At 35.1% G+C, this 21,383-nt stretch overlaps 2 long non-coding RNA genes across 2 annotated transcripts in view; both read left to right on the forward strand.

Moving 5' to 3' along the window:
* LOC128919859 (uncharacterized) overlaps nucleotides 1–13,780 on the forward strand; it is a 37,148-nt gene extending 23,368 nt beyond the window's left edge. Inside the window, exons 2-3 of the long non-coding RNA XR_008469996.1 lie at nucleotides 12,241–12,518; nucleotides 13,078–13,780. This is a non-coding gene — a long non-coding RNA (uncharacterized LOC128919859). The remainder of the gene's footprint in view (nucleotides 1–12,240; nucleotides 12,519–13,077) is intronic.
* A 30-nt stretch (nucleotides 13,781–13,810) lies between these two features.
* Nucleotides 13,811–14,955, forward strand: LOC128919857 (uncharacterized). Its single transcript, XR_008469994.1, has 2 exons — nucleotides 13,811–14,562; nucleotides 14,756–14,955. It is a non-coding gene; the product is annotated as an uncharacterized LOC128919857 (long non-coding RNA).
* Nucleotides 14,956–21,383: the final 6,428 nt, after the last annotated feature.

Raw genomic sequence — 21,383 nt, forward strand, 5'->3', positions numbered from 1 at the left:
TATTTAAGTTGTTCTGCACTAAATAAAATTGCTATTATTTTCTTTTTTTTATCTTATTTTCTACTTATTTTGTGAACAACCTACTTATCTTGAGTATGTTGATGTGTTGGTAATATGACCCGAAAGTGGAGCTCCACAAATCCTTACATATTCACATATGTATGCACATATATCCTTACAAGCTACAAAACGATTTGTTCATATACACGCACACATGACTATGCGGTTTTTACACAAGCACCTAAGGTCCACCCATGATCCGGTTGTAATTTGTGGTTGTCATGTCAGCTTTGTAACCTAATCTCTTACAATAAAATCGCAACTGGAAAAAAATAAAATAAATGGCTTACTGCGTAGCACGCTACGCTTGTGAGGCATATTTCATCTCTATCTGTAAGCATAAATGTTGATTACATATGTAAATTTGAAATTTTACACATACTAAATATTGATTATGATATGTGTTCCATCCAAGTGATAAACGCATTGTTTAGTGATGTTGTCGTTGATTTTTTATTTATGTTGTTAAATAACTTAAAATAATAAGCCTTCTTAGCGACAACAATGATAAGGGCAAACATTTTATCACTTTATTAAAATTGCTGGGGGAAAATAAAGATAATATTTATGGTTCGCTTATATAAAATAGTTAGTTTGAGTATTATATTTGAAAGAAAAAGTTTGAAATTTGTATATTTTGAAATTAAGCAGATCAGTCTGAAGCAGGGAGTGAGTAGTAAGCTAACAGTTAAGCTAGTTAAAGTGTTAACCTAATACAAAAAATGTTTCAATGCTATTTTAATATAATTCTTAATTCAATCAATTCTTGTTTACCATATTTATTAGTTATTTTTTCTACAGATTTACTCATATTAGATTTAGATCCATATGTTTGTAATTGGTGATAAAAATTGTCCTTTAGCTTAATTTTTTATAGTTTTATTGATTCAAAAATATTTTACGAAATCAGCACTTTATTTTTTGTTGTTTGCAACCCTTTTCATAAATAGTTTACCCTATAAGCTCTTTACTCTAGCCATTTGTAACACAGTAGTTTTCCGAAATTACGAACACATTAATTGCCTGTTCGTTACATCGAATTTTTCGTTAATTCGAGTACTCACTTAGAGGTATGTTTTTCAATAAAAATTAGTTAAATCTCCATAAATTGCAGTTTAATAAATTGTTTTATTAATTATTAGTTACAAAATGATGAAAAACCATTACAAAACAATTCAAATCAGCTATATTCTTCCAAAATGGACCAATTCTGACACTTATACTACTATTTGGTGCTGATCAATAATTTTAAGCTTTTTTATAAAATTCAACATTTTTTCAAATAGCACATTTCTTTTGAATTTTTCATGTTATATTTTTAATTCTGGTCCGATGTTATTTGATTTGATAAACAAACACTGTAACAGAAGTGCCAGTGCTACGAAAGTGGCTCATCAATTGCATTGATTACATATCCATTTAATTTTAAATAGGCCAACAAGTCATGCCAACACAGGGAATGTATACAAACGAATTGTGTGCACTAACTAATTATATCACTTTGTTTTGCTTTGCTCTGATTTTCCTCAATTCTCTGCCCTCGCCTCGTTCGGTCCACTAGCAGTCCAACAACACTGTAGGCAACGGGTATCAGTCATTTTGCTTAATTAAATAATTTTTTTGCTATTGTTGGGAATTAGAACGCCATACACAGGCTATTAAGAAATGTTATATAAAGTTCAAAGCAAAGTGTTGCCACTTGCAAACACAGCTCGAATGCATCTGATGAGACAGAATATGAGTGAAAATGTGCGCTAATAAATATATGATTTTGTGAATTATTTGTAATGTATAACACAATAATCATATGCAGCACCCAAGAGAAACACCCACAAAATTGTGTGAAGCAAAATTTTAGAAAAAAAGAAAAATTTAAAATCACATACTGACCGCCTTTTCGATACCGAAGGTAAATACATACAATATTTGTTCGATAATCCTCAACTTGAGCTGCTTCTAAGTATATCTACATTTATTAGGGTTAGCGTTTACAAGCTGGAACCTATCGATTACGGGATAAACCCAAAAAGTAAATGAAATTCGCCAGGATATTTGTAATAAATACAATGTGGCAATGCCAATAAGGGCGAGGACATGTTTATTTGTTGTTAAATCGGTTAAAGCTTATGCCTTTGAGTGTCACTTGGATTGCTATATGAAAAAGGCCCGCACATACTTCTCTACACTAAACATTATTTATTTTCTTATCACAACGTGATGCGTCGGCCGACCATGTGCATTGCAAAAGCTGTTATGTAAATGAATATATGTACATGCATCCAAACATACTTAGTAACATTCAAGCGGTAATAGAGTATACTTATGTTTCTACATTTATCTGCTGAGGAAGTAAAAATAGAAATTAAGTAAGGAAGGGCCAAGTCCAAGTAAGTTGAAATGAAAAATAGCTCTGTGTATTGAACTACTTGGCAAAAGTTGTCTAAAGAAGATTTCTGTCCAGTTTTCAGTTCCGCTCAAAAAACCGTGGTTGAATATATCTATAATACCCTCTATAAGATGGTGCGCTGATGTATAAACAAGTAAGGGAGGATAAGTTCGGGTGTAACCGAACATTTTATACTCTCGCAATTTATTTATTTAGTTTTAATAATATTATATAATACACAATTTGACCCACATATTCGTCATTTATATTGTATAAAGTCAATTGAAAGTTGGAAACCTTAATATTAGGTTAGAAGTACCGCGGTCCTCATGTTCGATATATGGGGCCTTGACAGCCTATGGTCCGATTTCGGTGATTTTTGGAACGGGGCTGCCACACTATAAACATAGTATTTGTGCAAAGTTCTGCACCGATATCTTCACTAGTGCTTACTTTATATATTGTAAAGTAAACGATTCAGATCGTCTTCAAAGTTCTGGTATATAGGAAGTAGGCGTGGTTGTGAAGCGATTAGGCCTATTTTCACAACATATCATTGGTATGTCAGGAAACTATTACAAACCAAGTTTCATTGAAATCGGTCAAGTAGTTCCTGAGATATGGTGTTTGACCCATAAGTGGGCGACGCCACGCCCATTTCCCATTTTGTAAAAAAATCTGAGTGCAGCTTTCATCTGCCATTGCTTATGTGAAATTTAGTGTTTCTGACTTTTTTCGTTAATGAATCAACCCACTGTTAGTAATTTTCAACCTAACTTTTGTATGGGAGGTGGGCGTGGTTATGATCCGATTTCTTTCATTTTTGGAGTGCATTAGGAAATGGCTAGAAAAAACGACTGCAGAAAGTTTGGTTTATATAGCTCTATTGGTTTGCGAGATATGTACAAAAAACTTAGTAGGAGCGGGGCCACGCCCACTTCCCCAAAAAAATTTCATCCAAATATGCCCCTTTCATAGTGCGATCCTTCATACCAAAGTTTATTTCCATAGTTTTATTTTTGGCTTAGTTAAGGCACTTTCTGTGTTTTTGCTCAACCTTCCTATGGTGCCAAGAAATAAGTGTGCCAAGTTTCATCAATACATCTTAATTTTTACTCGAGTTACAGCTTGCACAGACGGACGGACGGACGGACAGACAGACATTCGGATTTGAACTCCACTCTTCACCCTGATCACTTTGGTATATATAACCCTATATCTAACTCGTTTAGTTTTGGGTGTTACAAACAACCGTTATGTGTACAAAACTATAATACTCTCTTTAGCAACATTTGTTGCGAGAGTATAAAAAATAATAAGGTGTCTGAATAACATTGTTGGTAAGTGATTGGGTATTTTAACATCTTTTCATCTTTGACATCTTTTCAAGTAAAAAACAGCTACATAGGTGGCGCAGAACATGTATTTGTTAATAATACCAAATATTCTCATATTATTTATACATTCTTTTATTAATTTTTGCATAATCCGATCTAAATTCTTCTCCAGGTAGTATACCCACTAAATTCTTATTTGTTTCTTATTTACCGGCATTTATAACTAATTCAGGTGCTCCTCTTCAATAAATAGATTCATTTCATAACCAAACATTTCAGCTGTTTGTTGACAACCACCAAAATTCGTTCGAAACCGCATGCTTCCACAACAAGCGCATACATTTCGATTTCGAACCAAAAGTAATAAAACAACAACTTGTAAGCCACAATGACCTCTTTAAATGCCACAGGCAATCCGTTAACTTCTCATAAGCGTTTCGCAGCGCTCCTGATATCTTAAAATCTTTCCATTGAACTCTTCAGTTACTGTTGTGGCATTTTCTGACATACTTTGGAAATCTTGCGCTTCAACACCCCCGATATGCGCGCACCCAACACCCCAAAAAAACCGCTCTGTGTGCCATCTCAGTCATTTCGCTAGAATGACTTTTTGCTGCTCTTCGGGGTTGGTTGGATTTAACGGTGTGAAAGAACTGGTTGCTTTTAATATATTTGCGCACGAATAGATATGTATGTAATACTGCAGCTTTACACCAGCTTGCTTTTACTAAAATGTGCTTTCAAATCTATATTGCACACAGATTTTTAGAAAATTGTTATTTTTGCTTAGATCCTGAGTGTTTATGTATGTGGTGAATGTACCAAATTGCGGTTTACCATTTTAGCTTATATTTTCAAATTCTCCTTCCGATAATACATACTATTTTAACATATTTCGCCCAATGACCCAGAGTAACCTGCTTCTAAACCGCTAGCCTGGCTTCTTCGCCCACATATTGGTTTTTCGTTCATAATCCATATGTACATACATACACATATTTATAACAAAGTAATATGCTCATGGCCTTTTGCGGTCAACGTTTACCATTTTCTATTTATTTCCCTCTGGCTTCAGCCCAAGTCAGCCACACATTGCATTGCATGCTACATGCAGTATATCCAAATATTTTCAGTTAATTTGCCATGAGAATTTTTCTCACTGTGTGTGTGTTTTTGAAATTTATTGTGCTACCTGCTTTTATTATTTATTTATTCGAAATATTGAAAAATTACAATTTATTTTTGTTTTCTCATGTTTCCTTCGCAATTCTACCATCCATCGAATTTTCCAATACGCTAGTATAATATATTGAAAAAAATATTTAAATTATTTACTTTATTTTGATCGCCGAAATCGTAAATATTGAATTTATTCTACTTTCCATGTTTTTTTCTCATACTTTCCAGCGTTTTATAATGAACGTATATTTACTCAATATTCACTTAAATATAAATTTATTTCATATCTAATCAAATCGTTTCCTACACTTTACACCTCTTATGGGCGATCATTGCTCACAATCAAACCCGTTTGCAACGAGCTGATATTTCCATGAATAACGTCATTTACATTTGAATTGCGCCAGCAATTGATTTAAGCTTAACGCATAAATTCATAAAGTGATTTTATATATTCATAAAACAACTTCATTTACATATAAATGTAATATATTCAGTTAAGCTGCATTTTTTGTGTGCGCTTTATTAATATGATGCTCATAAAAAAGTATAGCACATAAAATGATTTTGTTTCGAGTATGCAATTTTATTGAAAATGTATCAGTGGAAAAAGAGAGGGAGGGAGTGAATTTTTTTCCTACAACCGGTTGATGAGATCTTAGACTGCAAAATTTATAACTATTTTATATCCAAATGTGTTACTTAAGCAACGATTTTTTTTTTGTGGGGGTTCCAAAAGCCACTAAATTATCACTCTACCCTCTAATCAATATATTCATTACTTGTACACATCAGTTCCTTCAGTAAGCTCTGATATGTGCATATAAATCTTGATTATTACTTGAATAATAGGGGGCATAGCCTCTCACTATTTTTGGACGCACTCTGATAATATACATATGTCCGAAAAACAATGAAAGACGTATATTCCGCTGATATATATATATATATATATTTGGCGTAGGAACCGCTTTAAGCGATTATAGCCGAATCCACCAGAGCGCGCCACCCATTCCTCCGTTTTGCTTTTTGGCGCCAACTGGAAACACCAAGTGAAGCCAGGTCACTTTGCACTTGGTCTTTCCACCGGAGTGGAGGTCGTCCTCTTCCGCGACTCCCTCCAGCGGGTACTGCATCGAATACTTTCAGAGCTGGAGTGTTTTCTTCCATCCGTACAACATGACCTAGCCAGCGTAGCCGCTGTCTTTTTATTCGCTGAACTATGTCAATGTCGTCGTATAAATCATACAGCTCATCGTTCCATCGTCTGCGGTATTCGCCGTTGCCAATGTTTAGAGGACCATAAATCTTGCGCAGAACCGTTCTCTCGAAAACCCCAAGAGTCGTCTCATCGGATGTTGTCATCGTCCACGCTTCAGCGCCATACATCAGGACGGGAATAATGAGCGACTTATAGAGTTTGATTTTGGTTCGTCGAGAGAGGACTTTACTTTTCAATTGCCTACTCAGTCCAAAGTAGCACCTTTCGGCAAGAGTGATTCTGCGTTGGATTTCAAGGCTGACATTGTTGGTGTTGTTAATGCTGGTTCCCAGATAAACGAAATTATCTACAACTTCAAAGTTATGACTGTCAACAGTGACGTGGGAGCCAAGACCCGAGTGTGCTGACTGTTTGTTTGATGACAGGAGATATTTCGTCTTGTCCTCATTCACCACCAGACCCATACGCTTCGCTTCTTTATCTAGTCTGGAAAACGCAGAACAAACGGCGCGGTTGTTGCTTCCGGTGATATCAATACCATCGGCATACGCCAGGAGCTGTACACTCTTATAGAAGATTGTACCTTCTCTGTTTAGCTCTGCAGCTCGTATTATTTTCTCCAGCATCAGGTTAAAGAAATCACACGAGAGTGAGTCACCTTGTCTGAAACCTCGTCTGGTATCGAACGGCTCGGAGAGGTCCTTCCCAATCATGACGGAGCTTTTGGTGTTGCTCAACGTCAGCTTATATAGCCGTATTAGTTTTGCAGGGATACCAAATTCGGACATAGCGGCATAAAGGCAGCTCCTTTTCGTGCTATCGAAGGCAGCTTTAAAATCGATAAAAAGATGGTGAGTATCGATTCTTCTCTCTCGGGTCCTTTCCAAGATTTGGCGCATGGTGAATATCTGGTCCATTGTAGATTTGCCAGGTCTAAAGCCACACTGATAAGGTCCAATCAGTTCGTTGACGGTGGGCTTTAGTCTTTCACACAATACGCTCGACAAAACCTTATATGCGATATTGAGGAGACTTATACCACGGTAGTTGGCTCAGATTGTGGGGTCTCCCTTCTTATGGATTGGACAGAGCACACTAAGATTCCAATCGTCAGGCATACTTTCTTCCGACCATATTCGACAAAGAAGCTGATGCATGCACCTTATCAGTTCTTCGCCGCCGTATTTGAATAGCTCGGCCGGTAATCCATGGGCCCCCGCCGCTTTGTTGTTCTTCAAGCGGGTTATTGCTATTCGAATTTCTTCATGGTCGGGTAATGGAACATCTATTCCATCGTCATCGATTGGGGGATCGGGTTCGCCATCTCCTGGTGTTGTACTCTCACTGCCATTCAGCAGGTCGGAGAAGTGTTCCCTCCATAATCCCAGTATGCTCTGGACATCCGTTACCAGATTACCTCCTCGATCCCTACATGATCCCTTCCGCTGATACAATTTATAATATTTGTCTTTATTATATCTTATATGTTTTAGTTATTATACTCTCGCAACCTGTTGCACAGAGTATAATAGTTTTGTTCACATAACGGTTGTTTGTGTCACCAAGAAATATAAGAGTTAGATATGGGGTTATGTATACATAAATGATCAGGATGACGAGTGGATTTGAAATCCGGATGTCTGTCCGTCAGTCTGTCCGTCTGTCCGTGCAAGCGATAACTTGAGTAAAAATAAAGATATCTTAATGAAACTTGGAACATATGTTCCTTGGCACCCTTTAGAGGTTGCTTTCGAAAATGGGTAAAATGGGTCCACTGCCACGCCCACAAAATGGCGGAAACCGACAACCTATAAAGTGTCATAACTAAGCCATAAATAAAGTTATTAAAATGAAATTTGGAACATAGGATCCCATTAGGGAGGGGTACATTTGGATGTAATTTTTTTGGAAAAGTGGGCGTGACCCCACCCCCAAATAGGTTTTTTGTATATAACTCGCAAACCAATAAAGCTATATTAACCAAACTTTCAGCAGTCGTTTATTTTAGCCATTTTCTTATACAGAAATCGGAATAATGAAAGAAATCGGATAATAACCACGCCCACCTCCCATACAAAGGTTAGGTTGAAAATGACTAAAAGTGCGTTAACTCACTAACGAAAAATGTCAGAACCAAATTTTACATAAGAAATGGCAGAAGGAAGCTGCACTGAGATTTTTTTACAAAATGGAAAATGGGCGTGGCGTCGCCCACTTATGGGTCAAAAACCATATCTCAAGAACTATTCGACCGATTTCAATGAAATTCTATACTTCCCATATAACTCAATTTTGAATTCTTTTGATTCGTTCACTTTATAATACATATATACATACATTAGGAACAAATGAAGATAGCGGAATAAAACATTACACAAATACTGTATTTGAGCTGTGACATCACTTGTGGAAAAATTGTCAAAATCGAACCATGACTTTTCAAGGCCCCTGATATCGAACATGAAGAACTCAGTGTCTAAGGGTAATTTTTCACCGAAAATATAGGTAAATCCCTCAGATATTTTTATGTAATTCATTCCCTCTGAATTTTATTCTTATAACAGTTTCTCTTTTGTTCTGTGGTGAGTCTGGTGAATGTTATGTATCAGTGGTGTGGATTTGGATAAATGTTGTGTGCCAGTGTGGTATGTTGATGCTTAGTGAGTGTGATGTATGTTACAGTGGGGGGATGAGTGAGACTCATTTAAAAACTACTTATTTATTTTGCATCATTCAGAATGTTTTGATTTGCATACACACACATGGGAAAGCTCATTTGTGATTTCCTTTCGTTCTTTTATAGATGATGATATTCAATAGTGTCAAAGTCCACAGGACAACGATGCTGCTAATGAGGAAAGGAAAATTTTAAGTCATGTAGAAGAAAACCTCAAGATATGTCGTGTTTTCCTTGAGAAAGCTGTTTTTTGACAAATTTTAGTTAATAAAGAGACTTATTCTATATCGACCATCCGGTTTAGCGAATCCTCATGATTTGTTTACTGACTTATTCAGGGTGCGTTTTTTAACTTTTGCCAGAATTAAATAAACACAACATAGCATAAAAGTCATTGCTCCTAACCTTTCTTTAACAACTACTTGCCGAGTTTAAATAATTCTTACAACACATAAATATTTCGCAACAGTATAATTTAGACAGCAACAATTACTCTGTTTTTTACTTCACTTATCTCCATGCTCAAATTGCTTTGCCCATTAAAATGTGCAGCCGGAGAAACAAACTAATTTCTTATCGTATTACGAGCTATAAATTATGGGATGAGTGTGTTTGTTCCGTAGACGTAAACTGAGAAAGGAAGACAAAGGACAACAAAAACAAGCACAGTTACCGAATTGTTTGAATTGAGGCAGTGATGCGTACCCATAACTCTTGCACTGAAATAATATAACTTTAGCAATTAAATAGAAATATTTATGTGCTTGGCAGTGTTCAGCCACCAAATGTTGCGTTCTCTTTGAATTGTTTCGCTCTTATTTACGATTAAGAGTGCGTTATTGTTTCAACGAATGTTCCAAACTGGCAAATAACGACATAAAGACCAACCAAAAATAAAAATGTTAAATATTTGAACAAGAAAAACTTTAAGTATTAAATTTCCCACTTTCGAATTACAAAAATATGCTACAATTGTATAATTGAAGATATCTTCCTAAATGAAGATGCTGTCGAAGTCATAAGTAAGCTTAATGTTATTTTGATTTACAATTAATTTGACGCTATTGCTTCCAACTGACAAACGAAATGTACTCATGACATAGCTTTCCGATTTGACATTTCACAATTGGTGGCATACGGTGTAAACGTAGATTTTTGTTCCATTTTTATATTTTTTATTTGTAGAGAAATCTTAAACACTTACATAAGTATTGATAATGGAAGTACACTATATTACACAATGCAAGATGTGGGTTAGAGTAATCTTAAGTGATTTACAAAGCAAAGGATCATCTTCTGACACAATACTCAATAACTGTCAGAGTTGACATTCCCTTGTGCTTGAAGTGTCTCTGGTTGCTCCTTAGCACGTGGCATGGATTGCAAAAGTTATACTATGTTGCAATATTGCACATATTGAAATATATACATTAACCCTTAATAATGCTATACATTTTTGATTGCCCACCTGGAATGTGGGTTTAAATCCGATTGGAACGTTTAAGGTAAAAGAGGCTCGCACACAGCTTAAAAGGATGTTTGATTGTCAATCTAAAAATTGGGAGAATTTTTTAGACAACCAAATCGGTGTTTAAATTTTAGCTGAAGATCATTTTTTCAACAATTCCCTACAAATATATTTCCTATAAGAGTGTTTTGTTTTTTTTTTTACGAGGAGGAAGCATCGAAAGCCTGAACCCCATGTCAGTGTGGAACTTTAATCCGAACTAAACCTCCTACCGTCCTGTACCGTTCCTCCCGGTACCACCGTCAAGTATTACGTCGGGAGGATGGTTGAGTTACACTCATGCATGGTATATATCCTGTCATATCCTGTCGTTTGTCTGTTGGACAAGTTTTCGTGGAGTGCTGAAATGTTTATAAATTTTACGTGAGCCAAACATAGTGTAACTTTCATGTGCAATAAGATTTGTCAATGAATTTTCACAGGTTCAGAGTTTTAGTACTTTAGATGATAAATTTCCAATTTTTTTTATAATTTGTTATATGACTATACCGGAGTAAATATTCTATTATTTTTTTAAGCACAAAATTGTAAATATTTATATTAAACAAAACAATATCCTAATTCCAAAATACGACAGCATCCTATAGCCTATGGCGCACCCTGTACATATGTATGTATGTAGTAATCAGCTTAACCCGGTACTGCCCAGAACTTTTTACGTTTCAGAGTTTTCTGATATGAAATACACCTATGTATTTTGACCGCCTGAGCACGAAAATTATGCTATTCATAATATTCAATATACAAATTTTCCGAAAAATGCGAAAAACCAGCGTAGTTTGTATTTTTTAATAGTGAAATTTTCAAGTTATTTATGAAAATATAGAGATAAATTTTGCGTTACCATATGGTAAACGTGGGTTAATTCGGGTTAAAGTCATAAGATATTTGCAGATTATTGTTGGATTATCTTGGTACCAAAATCACTGCTGACAAGTATAATGGATACGATAAGCAACAATAAAACATTCTCAGTTCTATTATAACTTTTTATTTCATTTTATTTTTTTTAACTATCTACTCCGAATACATAATGTGATTTGGATGTAGGCTTTCTTCTTTGTTAAATGCGATAATCTACCAGTTTACGCTTCAACGACCAGCACATCGTGGTTTTGTTTTCCATCTACCTATCTACCTATGTGTATTTTCGTGCATTAAGTGTGAGCGTTGCCAAATTTTCTTATTTCAGAAGGCGTGATAAATTATAACATTTGATGTGGACCAAATCCTTACCTATATGTATGTACATATATAAACCGGACATTCCATTAAGGATGTTAATTAAAAATTCATACATGGCCAATTTGATTCACGCATTTTACTGACATACATGCATACATATGTACGAATATGCATCAGTGTATCGCCGAAATCCTTTTTATGTTTCGTTAACCGGAAAATTAAAGGAGTTAATTATTATTCATTGGCGCTGCATTTGTATGCCAGCTGAAACATTTAACGTGCTTCAAGTGTGTGGGCGGTAGAACGCGCTTTAGAGTCTGATTTCATTTGCATAAATAAGTGTATGAATTCCTATCAATGCACCAATACGCATTTCGATGAGGTTTTCCTGTATGAAAATCCGCAAATCCTTTCATCCAAATACATACACACATGCATATAAGCGCTAGCTTGATCGAGAACGTTAACTGGGTTTTACTTGATTTGCACATTTCGCATGTCACATGCACTTGCTTTAACGTAATTGTAAATTCGCGAATTTTTTATTGCCATAATTGTCATAATTTAAAAATAAAACATGTCACGTATTCCCCATATCGCATATTTATTTCGATATTTATTAATTTCCAACTTATTTTCCTTTTTTCCTTGGCTCCATGTCAACAGACCTGAACGCTCTCCAAGCGCAGCATGATGCTACAACCGGATATACTGGTCTATAATGAGGCGCAAATGCCACTACCAGGTCCTGTGGGCGTGGTCGAGCAATGCTTACGGTGTTCATCACTCGCAGCATCATTCACATCAGTAAAATCTAATTATCGTTAATGCTGGGCTCTTCTATGCTGATATGCTCAACGATGACTTTCGATATGGACGGGCATGAAATGATGGTATTTCTGCATATACAAAAGATCGGAGGTACAACGTTTAGACGGCATTTGGTACGTGACTTGGATCTAAAGGCGAGTGAAATGAACAGACATAGCACATAACAACAAGCACATGCTGATACCAAAATATTCAAATTATTTATTATGGTTCATATATATCTATATAAGGGTAGTTCTTAATTATCGAATGTTTTTTGTGTCAGCTCCTTAATAAGTATTTCAACGACAAATCTTCCCGATTCGAAAAGAGTAAGTCATGTTGCCAAGGGGCTAAAAGTATACCCTGACCTTTTCTTTTCGTAATAAAAACGAATATATATGTACATACGTATATAACAAAATCAGGGCTGAGTAATATCCATTACAGTTATTAAATAATAACAGAACGGGAATGAGATATGAATATTTTCGTTTTAATAATTTGTAATAGGGATCAACTGATCAAAGAATGAAATAATACAAATGTAGAACAGCTGGAATCCTAGTATTCATATATCTACTATACATCCAGACTTATATGTACAACACGTTGTACTCCCTCATTTTAAATCTGTACCATTGATATTTCACAATTATTAAAATCCAAATTGGTTTCTCTATGTACTTTCAGCATATAAGCCATGCCATATGTTCGCAATTCTTTAATATTGGACACAATTCAATAAACGACACATGACGGAGATGTACTCACGGAGGCACAGACAAATCGTTTTGCTATTGTTTTTGATTTTTCTGATGAGAGGAAGACATTGCGCAACAACGTAATAAATTCGACAATATCCGTTCAAGATATTAAAATCGCTTCCCATTCCAAATACACCAAACCGGAAGAACTTATTAATCCAGTGGAGTATCAGCATCGGTTAATGGAGGATATTAAAACGCAACAAAACTTAATGCTAAAACGTTTAGGCGATATTGAGAGTTGACTACGAGACGGTTCAAATGTATTTTTCTATTAATTGCTTCCAGAAGCATAACCATACATTACCGTGAATGAGAATTTATTGACATAATGATGACGTCTACTTTCATCAAAAAGTTGGATCTTATGAAGCAACTATCTAAACTAAATGCTTTGGTAAACACAAAACTAACTATGAAAAATGTCAAAAATTTCAACTAAATTTCGAGTAAAAGCGAATTCAAATTGTAGATTTAGTTCAGTTTATTATATTTAAAAATTATAAAATTGCTTTAATAATCTATATATAGATATACTATACGTTTGTATTACGTTTCCTTTGTCTTTTAACAATTGATTTGAACTTTCTTCTATGTTCAACTAAATAAATAATGTGAAACAAATTGAATATTTTATTGGTGTCTTACATTACTAATAGGTGGAACAAATTATTTTTGTTAGCATTCATTATTCAACCGTTATAATTTTAATTTGTTGATAACTAATTTAAATTTTCCATATTTTTATACCCAGAGTACCTAAAATCATTGAATATTGGAAACGCGGTTGCAAAGAAATCACCGATATCCGATACATCAAACGGATATAAAACCACTTTCAATCTTTCTCAAGTTAAAAAAAAGGACCATTGATTACACAATATAAGGGTATTTTAAAGTTTCTCGATGTCAAAAATTAAACTGTAGGAAATTTAAACTGCACGTTCCGTCCGGACAATGATCGACACAATTTTAAAATGATGTCAATATTCCGACTTTACACAGTATTAAGATGCATTATCTGGTGGTTCAAACGTTACCACTTATTGTCTCGCATTTGAATCGAGACCTCTTTCCTAGAGGTTTCTTTTAAATATTTTTTATAACACCGGAACAGCTCTTTCGTGTTTGATTGTATCTCACACAGATATAACGGAAAATTTTTGAGTTATTCCCATGGCATGAAAATATGACACGGAACACAGTTTTTGTTAATACCCAAACACCAAACGGGCATTTTTATTTTAGTTTGGCTGCGCCCGTACACTGCTTTCTATTGAAATATATATTTAGTAGTATACATCAGCGCATCACCAGTAACATTTCACATTTCAACACTAAAATGTCGATTTTTATAAGAATATTATTTTGTTATTTTGTAATAGGACTATTATTAGTGAACGAAATGCACGTAAGTAGTCACTTAATTTCAAAAGGTATACTATTATGGTGCACATTCGATAGAAAATACTTTATATAAAGATAAAATCATTGAAAATTATATTTTTTTTCATAATAGGAGATTTCATTTTAAAAATAAATAAAACTCTTTAAATTTTTAATAATTTGGAATGACTGTATATTTTATATTTTATGGACATTAGACGATGGAGCGGACTACTACTGAACGTGTCAACTGCAGGCATGCTAAGTATGCCGATCGAAATGATCTATATAAATATTTTGGTTGTAATTGGTTTCCGGCATAATGTAGCTTATGAAGAGGCGCCTATCAGTTGTATACTATATATTTTGTAAATTCTGTACATGTAAATAAATAAATAATAATGTTTAAAACACTGTTTTTGCAAGGAGTGCTAGATTCTTTTTCGTTTTCAAGAAACCAGTGTAATATATTATTCATGTTTAGACACATTAGAAGATAATATGCTGGCATTTTATTGGCTTCTTCATGATTAGGCGCATTAATTACCTTATATCGAGGACTTCCTTATTAAAATTACCCCTTTCTGTAACTGCTTACAAACCAATATCCTTATTAAGTGTGACCTACTTACCTATTTGGTCGAGAGTTGAGTTAATTACATTCTATTTGGAGATTGGAAATCTTTACGGTTCTTGGAAAACCAATCCCGTTATTGTTCGCTTCAGTTTACTCGGAAGGTACAAATCTTCGACACCACATATTCCTGTTTATAGACATTTTTATATTCTCGCAACAAAGTTGCTAAAGAGAGTATTATAGTTTTGTTCACATAACGGTTGTTTGTGTCACCCAGAAATAATAGAGTTAGATATAGGGTTATCATGAACAGGACGACGAGTAGAGTTGAAATCCGGATGTCTGTCCGTCCGCCCGTGCAAGCGATAACTTGAGTAAAAATTTAGATATCTTAATGAAAACAACAAATTCCTTGGCAGCCTGAGAAGGTTGGTATTGAAATTGGGCGAAGTCGGATCACTGCCAAGCCCACAAAATGACGAAAACCGTAAACACATAAAGTGTAATAACTAAGCCATAAATAAACTTATAAAAATTAAATTGGGTACAAAGAATCACACTAGAAAGGGGCATATTTTTTGGAAAATGGGCGTGCCGTAAGCCACCTATGTGTCAAAAACGATATCTCAGAAACTACTCAATCGATATCAATAAAATTCGGTACATAATATTTTCATGCAACCTGATGACACGTGTGGAAAATGGGCGAAATCGGTTCACAACCACGCTTACTTCCCATATAACTAAATTTTATATTCCATCTGATTCCATCACTTTATAATATACTAGCAGACCGCTCCGGCTTCGCACGGGATTGCAATGCGAAGCGAATGACTTGCAAACGATTTTCATTTTCAGATAAAGATTCTCCATTATGGAGACTTTTTGATACCCTCACCTGGGAACTATTTCCAGAAAGTTGAGATTATAGCAATAAATATAGCCTATGTTCCTCGGTGTGAATGTAGCTTTCCAATGGTGAAAGAAGTTTTGAAATCGGCACAATAGTTTTCGAGTTTATTCAATATGAGTACAAACATACATACAAATCTTTACTATTTATAATAGTAGTATAGATATATAGTGTACCTTGGTGGGGAAAATGAGTGAAATTGGTTCAGGAATTACATCAGTCATATACGATATAATGATTATAGTTATTCTATTGGACTTTATGTCGAATATATGGGTAAAATTGTCTGTTATATTAATAACACTATGTCAATAAATTGCGAGAGTATAAAATGTTCGGTTGCACCCGAAATTAGCCTTTCCTTACTTGTTCAATTTGAAATTCTTAAAAAATGGTGCATTAGCCGAGAATTTATGGGGCTGATAAAAGTTACTGTGTCAGTGGGGCTCAGTGGGCACAACATTTTCCGCCACAATGAATGCCAACAATAGCGGTGCAGTCGAGTTGCATACAAACATACCAGCAAAAGGCATCACTATAGTTATTACACATGTACATATCAACATACGTGCCTGGTTTGCATGGTTGACACATAGCTAGGAGCTCAATATGTCGGCAATATACAGACATACATTTTGTGTACAAAGGTGAGTTCGGGTGCGTGACATAATGAATGACACTTTGTAACATTTGCTCTGAGCCGTTATAGCAAACTTGTAACAATAACAACAACGAAAACCAAATACTACTCGCAAATGCGACCCAAACTCTTATATTTTTTAGCATTATTGTGGGTAAAAAAATAAATGGTGTATAAGCAAGGTGGGAGCTGGCGGTTTGCAATGGCTGTACTCATATCTCTTGAGAACGCAGCCGAAAGACACGGGGAAATTGTTCTGCAACCACTTGGTATTACCATCAACGGCATTTGCATACACGCTACGTGGTACAATGTTTGCCACCTAGTTGCTTGCAATTATCGCCGTAAACAGCGATTCGGGTAGCAAGTGAGTGTATGGGTGCCCAAATATGTGCATAAAATTGCATTCGAAAGAGGAAATTTGCGGAAGGCACCTGGAAGAATGCCATATCTGTCACTGCTGCGCTGGCGTGTCGTCGTCGCCATCGCTGTGTGCTCGTCCATCAAGCGATTTGCATGCAACAGCCGTATTTTACACTTTCACCAACTGAGGCATAAATTGTGGTATCTCACATGTGCGGCATGCAAGGCACGGCCATCTCGTATTGCCTCCGATAGGGAAGTGTTTAGTTAACGCGTATGAGTGTGTGTCTGTACTTACTTACATCCCGTTATATACAAGACACCATAAATTCATGACAAATGGTATTTAGCGTTGCATACCTGCAGGCGTGGAGACAGGGTTTTGATATGGTACAGCTTTGAAATTTGAAATTCAACTAATATTTATTATTACATAATCAGGGTTTTCATTATCATTAAATTAAAAAAATAACTAAAAATTCGAAAAGTTTTATACATATTTTACATTTTTATAGTTTTTATGGTATCTATTGCATTGCACTGTAATCTATGACTACTCGTATTTAAGTTGAGGTGTACGTACGGTCGACTGCCTATCCTATGTTGTAGTAATTTGTATTAGGCACACCTCGCTAAGAGCAACTCCAAAATTCAACATAACGCCTCTTTAATAAACTAACTTGTAAAGTAGGACAACGAAAGTGAGTTTATATCTGAGAAAGCCCACCCAAACGAGCACACCAAACATAAATTTGTATTAGATAGCGGTGCATAATAGGCTTATTTTTATTTTCGCGCCATTCAGCATATTATAAACACTCGTACACATCTACTAGTATCATCGAAGTTTGTCTACGAAAGGAAGTTGTTACTAACGAGAATTGACTAATTTCGCGCTACAATGCTTCGCTATAAATTACCGCCAAAAACAGTTAAAAGAGTGACACATTTTGAATTTTACTTTCTCTGTTACCACTCATGGAGTACGGGGAAGTACTTGATTTTTTTTAGAATCTTTGGAATAAAAAAAACGAAAAAGCGCGAACATTTCGGTGGGTCGAGAACGCGTAGTAAATGATGAATTTAAAAGTTATAAATCATGCAGTCAGACAAAGCAGGCACAAGACTACAATTGAGTCTAAGAGTGGCGAACCGAAAAGTTGGTCGAAATTGTGTCAAGAGCGTTGTTAGCTTAAGTATAATACAATATTTGGTTGTTTAATAAAATTATACTATAACTTTGACATAAGAAAGAGAGTATGAATAATGTCCAGGTGTGATATTTTTTATCAATTATTTTAAGATGTTGTAAGTAGTAATTTAAATGGCTTCTTTGAAATGCATCCAAACATTAAGTATTTAAAACCAAGAATTTATATTTTCATGACCAAAACCAAGAGCATCTTGCCCCACCACTGTGACACCAGAGTGTCAACTTTCACACTCCACAACGTTTTATATAATATAGCGAGCTCTTAGCAGCATCAGTGTCATTGCGTGAAACTATATGGGCTCAGCTGCCTTTGTGGTGAGATTCATCACAATGCCAATTGCATTTCGTTCACAAGTGGCCATCGAATTAATCGAATTTCCAGAGGCTAAGTATATGCAATGCGACGCAATGCATATTAAATGAAAGATTATCTGTATGTAACAAGAAATAAAATGAAGGAAACGTTGTGCTATAAGTAAATTTTCACACCTGTAAATTTATTTTTATTTTTATAAAATGTTATACTTCATTTAATTACTACAATAAATAAGTTAATATTTAATTTTTTGAGAAGAAACCATTGTATTCGTTGCAAAAAAGAAATGTGTATATACTAGTCTAATAGCCTTTTCGCACAGAAACTAATTGATCAATTAACCGGCTTTTGCTCGATTAAAGCGTTGATTTAAATCGATTTACCATACAAAAATAGAACCTAATTTTTGTACATTAATTTTTAATCGAATTATAATCGAGTTGAAAATGCAATGCAACCCTGCGTCAAAGAACGTGTTTGCAATTATAGTTGCATTCTTTGTCTGCGAGTTGTTGTTCACATAGCTGGATATAAGTAATAAAATAGCAATCAGCTGATGAAGCTTACCAACTTTTTATGAAAACCAAAAACAAAAATGTATAGCAGCTGATCGATTATCGAGTAACCGGCAGTGCGAAAGGCAAAAACTGGTTCCTCAATTATTAATTGATCAATTGGATATGCGAAAAGGCTATAATACACTTATACCAGTTCATTATGCCAGACATTCAAGATTTGCAGGAAATATGTTTGCAAGTATTTGTATATGTTTATGCTTATTCTTTGAAGAAAAGGTAAAAAACTCTTTATCAAAGTATCTTTTCCAGATTGATATATTGTTTTAAATACTACCTTTTGTTATTTAAGCCTTTAAATTGCAATAGACCGAAATGTCTACACTAATTGATATGCCCTCAAACATGTATATTATTCCAAATTTTGGCATTTCCTTACAAAAGAGCAAGGAGCACGTATTGCGTTCCAAATACACGTCTCAGTTCAAATATATATAATATTTAATAATTTCGTTATTTAAGGATTATACACAAACTCTCAATTAACTATATAGAAATTCCTTCACAGCTTAACAATTCATCAACAGGGACAAACAAATAACCCGAGGAGAGTTAAATCGCACAAGTCAAAAGTGCCGGCAAATTAAATTTCATACATTGTAGATGAGTGGTGGACAAGTGGGGAGTAACATTTCATATACTTTGGAGTCATGCTTGTCGTTTATGCCATTGGGCTATTTACTTTTTTGATGTACTGTGCAACTATGCACGTAGACCAAGAAAATATGTATATACTACATAGCAGTCAGTTACCACCGCTTGGTTATTCCACGTGGCTGTAGTCAAGAATCACGCTGAGAGCACTTAATCAGGCCACTTTGTAAGAGAGAGTAGGTGTGTTAGTGACGCAGCAAACGCGCATAAATGTTCTTATAAACGTCAAAGGAATGATGAAATAACCGCAGACCAAGTGTTGCACATTTTTCCACACTAATTAACCCATATATGTATATCCCACAAAAATTAATTGAAGCCAAAATTAATTCATTTTCATACATAAACAATAACATTATTATCTCATTTGATTAAAGCAATTACAATTACCCATTTGTCGAAGAGTTTTATTCTATTGGGAACCCAATTTAGCTATTTTTACTGAATTTAACAAAAAATATATATTTTTCTTTACATTGCACTTTTGATGCCGTTAGTCAGTGTGAAAACTGGTTAATGACCGGAATAGCCTGCACACATTGCGCCATCTGCTTCGCTTGGAACTGTTGTCTGTCTGCCAGCTACATCGTACAACTCCTCCTGGTTTCATTCACGTATTGTCTGGTTTGCGCAGTTTGCACATTTTGCCTACCATTGCCGGCTGTTTAAACTCTCTGTGCCGGAGTGCCGGAGTGCCGTCGTATTTCAGCTTGTCAGACGCAATTGCACTTTTCAACACTTTTATGAAGCTAAGCACCAGACACACTGCAGATAGATGAATATATAGAGCAGAGACTTATGTTTACACATATTTATATTTCAGCAACGTGCATGCAAACGCGCCAGTACACAAATGTTTCTCACTTTTCTACTGGCGCTACTTGGACACTTTACAAGCACTTTATGTATGTAAAATCGATTCAAATTCAACACCCCAGCTTCATCATACAACACACCAGTGACAATTGCATGTATATATGCAAAAGTATATACATACATATATATATAAATAGGTGCATTCGTTGTCATTTACCCAGCTGCATGCCACGGCTTGATGATTTATTCGTTCGCTTGTTTGTGTGTTTGTTGGTTGGGCAAGTGTCTTTGCAGTGTGCAGTGTTTTTCTACCTCTGCCTCTGCTGCGTGTGTATGTAAGCATAATCATTTCAGTCTGTTGATTATTGCAGCAGTGCATTTATTTTTATAGTTTCAAACTATTTCCGATTAACCGACAACCCATCCGAAAGAGTTGAGGTAAGCAATGGTATTTGATAAATTTGTTCCAAGAATATTGAACAATAAATATGTGGGTCGTATACTAAGGGATTATCTTTATGGTTTGATAATCGCACAAAATAACTTTTCTAGGAAGATCGCCGAAAAAAATTTCAAAATGATTGACATTTAATATTAATAGTTCAAACAATTGTGCTTTATTTATTTGGAGCACGTTGTAGGCGTATTATATTGTAGTATTTGCTTAATGATACCACAGCTTTCGGTGTAGCGTGCGCCGTGCAGTCAAATTTTAATAGTAGACAGCAACAGCTGGGAGTTGTACTCAACGCGTAGAGCTTGCTACATGTTGCTGAAAC

Source organism: Zeugodacus cucurbitae, chromosome 2 (genome assembly GCF_028554725.1).
Source record: "Zeugodacus cucurbitae isolate PBARC_wt_2022May chromosome 2, idZeuCucr1.2, whole genome shotgun sequence".
Lineage (NCBI taxonomy): Eukaryota > Metazoa > Arthropoda > Insecta > Diptera > Tephritidae > Zeugodacus > Zeugodacus cucurbitae.